Source organism: Odocoileus virginianus, unplaced genomic scaffold, assembly GCF_023699985.2.
Source record: "Odocoileus virginianus isolate 20LAN1187 ecotype Illinois unplaced genomic scaffold, Ovbor_1.2 Unplaced_Scaffold_42, whole genome shotgun sequence".
In the NCBI taxonomy this organism is placed as follows: domain Eukaryota; kingdom Metazoa; phylum Chordata; class Mammalia; order Artiodactyla; family Cervidae; genus Odocoileus; species Odocoileus virginianus.
This window is the reverse complement of record NW_027224304.1, coordinates 152,604-159,725: the sequence shown is the minus strand read 5'-3', so window position 1 is coordinate 159,725 and position 7,122 is coordinate 152,604. Positions and strand designations below refer to the sequence as shown.

At 36.8% G+C, this 7,122-nt stretch overlaps 1 long non-coding RNA gene across 3 annotated transcripts in view; it reads right to left on the bottom strand.

Moving 5' to 3' along the window:
* Window positions 1-6: 6 nt before the first annotated feature.
* Window positions 7-7,122, bottom strand: part of LOC110122936 (uncharacterized) — a 28,359-nt gene continuing 21,243 nt past the window's right edge. For all 3 annotated transcript variants that reach the window (XR_011486201.1, XR_011486202.1, XR_011486203.1), the window contains exons 5-6: window positions 5,017-6,376; window positions 7-428 (exon numbers count right to left, since the gene is read on the bottom strand). This is a non-coding gene — a long non-coding RNA (uncharacterized lncRNA). The remainder of the gene's footprint in view (window positions 429-5,016; window positions 6,377-7,122) is intronic.

Sequence of the window (7,122 nt, the reverse complement as noted above, 5' to 3'; positions counted from 1 at the left end):
GAAATGAAAGGATGCTCATTAGTGACATAAAATAAATTTAAATATACAACATACTGGTTAAGGCAAGTATGCAGTTAAGTCCAGAATACTCTAATATGTAACATGGTGGTAGGTTAACAAAGTAACTAGTATTAAGGCTAAAGGATAAGAGTATTCAAAATAACTATATCCCTAGTAAAATATAAAATTCATAAATCACAAACATTAGCTCAAGTTAGAAATCATTTTACAGGAAAATAACAAATGACCTACTGTTAAATATTGATATAGGCTTACCTATCAGAACCTTTATTCTCCATAGCAGGAAACTCCTGATTGTTATTTCCTCCACTCTTTCTCTGCTGAATCAATCCACTCTCATCAGCAGCATCGCATACATTGTCTGATACTTCCACTTCACTACTTTTGTGCTTCTTTTCTTCTTCAACCTTTAATGAAAGTTTGACACGAAGAGTAATTGCTATTACTTAATTCTAAAGACTCTGTTTTCAATTTATTATTTGACTCAGCATTTGCCCGGATTTTAAGTGATAAAAATATTTTTGTGCTTACATTAATTTTATCACAAGTCACTGAAAGTTTTGTAAAATGTGCTTCTTTCTGTTTGAGGGAAAGAAACAAAATTCCCAAAATTTCAAGAAAGGCTTTCTTAATAAGATACAATTATTCCCATCCAGTCTTCCCCAACTGACTGGCAGAGATAGAGAAATAAAAACACATCACATATGTCCTCTTCGGTCTTTACCACCTGGATTTTCCATTGAACAGTCAGATGTAGAGGATGTGACACCTTAGTGCCTCAGAAACAGAAAAGAAGCTTTCTTCTTTCTGCACTAAAGCTATTCTTTCCCCACTGCCTTTTCCAATTCTTTTTTCATTTGGATCCAGGAGACAGCAAAAACCTGATGGTGTTCACTGAAATATATGACCCAAAGTTTACCAAAACACAAGGAGCAGAATGAAACTGAGGAGGTGTTAGTTAGTGTGGAATTCTGGAATATAAGGAATGCTTCCCAATTCCACATTCAATAACCATCCAATTTTATAGCTAGAAGGTATAGAAATTACTATCTACCTTTGCCCCACTATTTACCAATAACTGTTTTAAAATAAAAAAAGGTTAAACGATTTGTTCAAAGCCCCTAAAGTGGCATTCCTGAACATTTTATGGCACCAAAAGAGATGATACAATTCTGTCATCTTGAATCTGATAATTACCAAATGAATTCCTCAAATGGATCAGGTAAGTTCAAACCGTGACTTTGGCAAAGTAATTTAATTCATTAATTGGGGGAAGGGTTCATTCTCCTTTTTCTTTAATGGAGAAGAGCTACATTTTTCGTCTTACACAGAAGAGCAAGCACGTTTAAAAACGTACTACTGAAGAAAGAAAAATCTCACAGCATCTCAAATCTCAGTTTTTCCTTTGGCGATAAACACTTGATTTTTCTCTCTCTCTTTTTTTTTTTTTTTTTTTGCTGAGAGTTTATACTATCTACGGGCTTCCCTGGTGGCTCAGAGGTTAAAGAATCTGCCTGCAAGGCAGGAGACCTGGCTTCAATCCCTGGGTTGGGAAGATCCCGTGGAGAAGGGAACGGCTATCCACTCCAATGATATTCTGGCCTGGAGAAATCCGTGGACAGGGCAGCCTGGCCAGCTACAGTCCATGGGGTCACAAAGAGTCAGACACGACTGACCAACTCTCACACACACATACTACCTAGGTGACAAAATCACACATGTCAAAACTTAATACATTTTAGTAAACAACACAGTGAAGCGGTCTCTCTCAAGAGAGACATCTGCGAGTGGTGATTAAAGCATATGTGGGAGTGCATGTATTTGTTATTAAAAACATCCTGAAGTGGCCATGTTGGAAATCTAAGTGCCCAGGGACTGCAGAAAGCAGAGAAGATCACACATATTCAACCACAATGAAGAGATTAGAGGGAACACGTGTTCATGTCCCTCTCTCAGTTTCTGCTTTCTTCCCATTCTGTGGAAATACAACTTATATTTAATCCAAAAGAGTTAAAAAAAACAACAACTGCAAAACCCTAGTTGATCATACTCCTTCAACACTTTCCTTGGTGCTTATTCTGGCTCAGAAGGTCACATGGTATGGAGCTAAATGAGTTTCCCAGTCCATATGAAAGACTGACAGAGACAGATTGATTGATTGAAGGACAAAAGCTATGAAAACTTTTTCCTGAATTCCTATTATTTGGATGGCAGAAATAATCTATTTCTACACAGTTACCTATTTAGATGACCCCACTTTATTCATAAGTAGAAAATCAAAATGGACCAGATCATCCAGAAAGGGAAAAACCAAAGCAAGAGCAAATGAGCCTCTACCTCTTTTGGAAGCTGAATTTTCTCTTTTTCCAAAGCTAACAACACTACTTGTAACATGTCTATTTCATTCTTAAACCTCTGCATATCCTTCTGTCATTCTTCACTTAGATACACTTTGGATGCTCTGTGACTATTTGGTGGAGAATTCCCATTTTCAAATTCGGGTTCCATGCTTTCATGGTCACTAGCACTGCAATTACCTGCATGCAGTAGCTTCTGGAACCAGTCCTGTATTGGTTTGCTTTTCTTATCAGTATTTTTCATGACAGGAGGACCGTGACTTTGTATTTGAATTATGTGTTTCATCTTACCGGAGCAGACAAGCCACAGACTAGACTGGCGTGTCTGTCCAATGTCTAATCTCCGATTCATGGGATTTTGCCTCATATTGTCTGAGATTTGCATATCAAACTCTTGGTCATCTTTCACTTCAAATGTAACTACCTGGTCCCATACTTTTTTATTTTCTGCATCATTATAAAAACTCTCCTCATTTTTGATAAACACATGTTCAATATCTAGTTTATCACTTTCAAGGTCTATTTTATTTTCACTAAAACAAAGCTTGGAAGATGACTGACAACCGTATCCTGTGGACCCATAGTTCATGCGACCAAAAACTATTTTCGAGACTGGGTTCTTTTTGTTCAGGACATACTTGGAATACTAGAGAGACAGATACTCCAAATGCATCTTTCTCCCCACAATCAGGTATATTATTTGTCATGTTAGGAGGTATTTCCTTTCTGTTTGCTCCTTCTTTAAGGTGATCATATAGTGGCTCCTCCTTAGGACAGATGATAATTTTGTATTTCTCACAAACTTCACCTAACTTCTGCTTTAAGTCATTGTGATGGTTTTAACTTATCTTTGCATTCTAATTTGCCTTGTTTGATCCACATTTTTTCATACTTCTCCACACAAGGAGGCCCTGAACATACAGATCTGTCCTGTCTACCACATTCCTTATTCATTTCTGGTTCTTGAGGCAATTTTTGCAGCTGCAAAAGTGGAAGATTAATTGGGTTGATTTGATTTTCAGGAGTCTTTTCTGTCAGGGTACATGTGTGCAAAATAATATAATCCTTAACTAATCCAGTATGGATAAATAAAAATCAGAAAATCATTAAAATTTCACTGTTAAACTTCTTACTTTATATGTAACCACTCACAAATCTCCAGATCACAACTAAGAAGTGAAAAATAACTTGCCTTACCGGAAAATAGGAGAAAAACATTAACTCACAAACCCAATTTTGTCACTGCTTGACTGAATTAAACAATTCATACATGTTAAATCTACCAAAAATGAATTAGATGATTTTTAATGTTATAAATGCTTCTTCCCTTAAAAATAGTTCACCTCACGATACCGTATATAGGGAGTCCCTACAGCATGTCTGTTAAGGTTTTTGGTTTTCTTTTTTAAGGACTAATATCTGGAGAACAGACAAACTTTATATGACCAGGAGCCAAAATCAATTAACACTAATCAGAAAGAGGAACCAATTCCTAAATTTTCATGTAAATTATATATTATGATAGTGCTATACATCAATACATATTGCCTGCTTACATTCAGTTATGTGTGTGCTAAGTCGTGTCTGACTCTTTGCGACCCCAAGGACTGTAGTCGACCAGGCTCCTCTGTCCACGGGGATTCTCCAAGCAAGAAGACTTCAGTGGGTTGCCCCACCCTCCTCAACCCATGCCTTCCCAACCCAGGGATCGAACCCAGGTCTCCCACATTGTAGGTGGATTCTTTACTGTCTGAGCCGCCAGGGAAGCCCGACAATACTAGAGTGGGTACCCTATCCCTTGTCCAGGGAAATTTCTCGACCCAGGAATTGAACGGGGTCTCCTGCACTGCAGGCAGATTCTTTACCAGATGAGCTACCCAGGAAGCCCCGACATTCAGTTATATTATGTTCTAATATCCGCCAAAGAAAGTGGATAAAGCATTTTTAGTAATATCTACTGATTTCCCACCCTGAAATATTAGAACGTTATTATTTGTACCCTAAAAACAAAGGTCCAATCTAGAAGGTTCGATTCTCTTAATAAGCAACTGGGTTGATTCTATGACCCCACTCTCTCCCTGAATGTTCATCCCTAAGTCAATTATGCCGAGATCACAGGCAGAACGAATCTTTCATCTTGGAGTCAGTGACTGGCGATTTTAATGGAAAACCTTGAGCCACTGGGAATGATTTCTCTTTACATGTATCTAGGTCAGGGGCTGTCATATTGTTCATAATTTCAACTGCTTAATCTTACAATTCAGTCTTTGATATATCACCTTCTTAATCATGTAATGAAGTTATAAAAATGGAAGAAGTAAACAAGTCAGGAAATTTTTTCCCTCAATTCCAAAGACGAGCTATAAATTCTAATAGATTCTAACAGTATTTTAAGTTCTATAATTAAAGTGCTATAAAAACTATTAAATTATGAAACTATTAAATTAAATTATTATATTAAGTAATATAAAAACTACTAAATTAAAATTAAAATTATTCAATTATTATCTATCATTTCTAAAAGGGTAATTTTGAAATGCGATTTTATTTGTTATGGACTCTGTTACACACTGTATTGTGTTGGTAAAGCATAGAAAATGGTATTAAACCAGAAATTTAAATTTATAGTTTTCCTTACCTGTGAATAGTTATTTTCATTTCCATGAAGTTTTTCTTGTTCTTCTATGTCTAGTTCTCCTGACAAATCTGCATGTTTAGTTAAAATTACTTAGAATATGTAGACAAAAAAACAATCTTTATTTAAAACACAGATTTAAAACATTGTACCAAATGACAGCTTAAGTCGAAATTTATCTTCAGATGAATATTTACTTGTTTAAGAAATACTTCCAATGATCAAAAACTTCAACAAACCATCTGAGAAACACCAGATGTCACCAGGATACAGGGACACAAACACCTCAAAGATTCATTCATGAATTCACGCAAGCATCAGTGAAAAAAACAATCAGAAACCAAACAGAATTTCAAAATACAGGGCAGACATATAAAGTCACAGTATATTCTCTTCTCTACTTCATCACAGTACCTTTTAACAACATGCCAAGCTTCAACTACATTATTATTCTTAGTTTACAAATTCCTCTTCCTTTTTATGCTTTTATCAATTCCTTCATCTGAAATGCTTCCCTGTACTCTTCTGACAAATTACTTTTCATCTTTTAAGACTCAACCTGCTTTGTGAAGTTGCCCCTGATTACAGCTATCTTTCCCCAGATAAATAGGTATCTCTTTCCTTGTAGCTACCTTAGTACTTTATAGATTTTTCTAGTGTATCTTTATAGACTTCTCCAGTGATAGATATACATCTAAACTGTAAATTATTTCTTGACATGTCTATCCTCTTGGCTTCTAGACTGCAGAGGACAAGCTGTTAAAAATCAACTTAGTATAAATAGTCTTTATTTTTTTCAATAATTACTTGTCTACCTAGATTTCACAAAGAGTCCCAGAGTTCTAAATATGATCCTGCTATCCACTCTCAGATGTATGCGAAATACTAGCCTAAACAAACTTGCTTCCTCCAAACTCTCTTTGTTATTTATTATACTCTTATGGTCACAGGGAGAATGCAGACACCTTGCCAAGAGGTACTGTTTGGCTGTAGGTTGCATAAAAGGAGTCAGCACAGGCAGGTTTTGCCACAAAATCGAATCCGGATCCGTCAGAATGATGGTAAGACTGTGCCCAGGTGGCGCATGGCTGAGTGCCCTGGGCTTCTGCATTACCTTGTTTGCTTTCTCTGCTTTCTGGCAGCGGAGACCGGCCCGGGTGATGGGGCATGGAATTCCCTACCAGAAACATCGCTGCGTTTTTCATCTTTTCTTTATCTGTTGCGGTCTTCTGTCCGAGTTCTGTGGGTGCTGACTGACTTTTGGTCACCAGTTGGGACACCAACGGACGCTGATCATCAACTTTCAAATGCCCGGCTCTTTGACAAGTCTCACTATTGAGGCTCAAAGTAGTCGAATCCCAGTCTGAAAAATGTGAAAACAAAGTCTCCATTTATCAGGATCTGAGTAAGAACACAACTCTGACTACCTCGTACAAAGTCTTTCTTCAGAGAATCAGTTCCACATCCTCCTTCCCCTGAAACTCACTACACTTCAGAGGTAACTCTATCTTACATGTCACTGTCATTCATGAAGAGATGTTAACTAGCATGTCTCATTTCTTCTACTTTTCAATTTTCTAGCATTACTTTGATTCACTCAATCTTTATTATATACTCTGTATTTCATAAGAACTTTATTACTATTTTCCATCAACATACAAATGTTTTAGTAACAAAATTTATCTCTAATTTATTTTACATTTAATTTTGCATGATGATATTGTGTGTTCTAGAGACCAAGGTTTTAGAAACACTTTCAATGAATGGTACTACTTTAATTAACGGTAGAAACCTAGACAACATATTGAAAAGCAAAGACATCACCTTTGCTGACAAAGGTCCATACAGTCAAAGGTCTGGTATTTTTCAGTAGTCACATGTGAGAGTTGGACCATAAAGAAGACTGAGTGCCGAAGAATTGATGCTTTCAAATTGTGGTGCTGGAGAAGACTCTTGAGAGTCCCTTGGACAGCAAAGAGATCAAACCAGTCAATCCTAAAGGAAATCAACCCTGAATATTCATTGGAAGGACTGATGCTGAAGCTGAAGCTTCAATACTTTGCACACCTGATGCGAACAGCTGGCTCACTAGAAAAGCACCTGATGTTG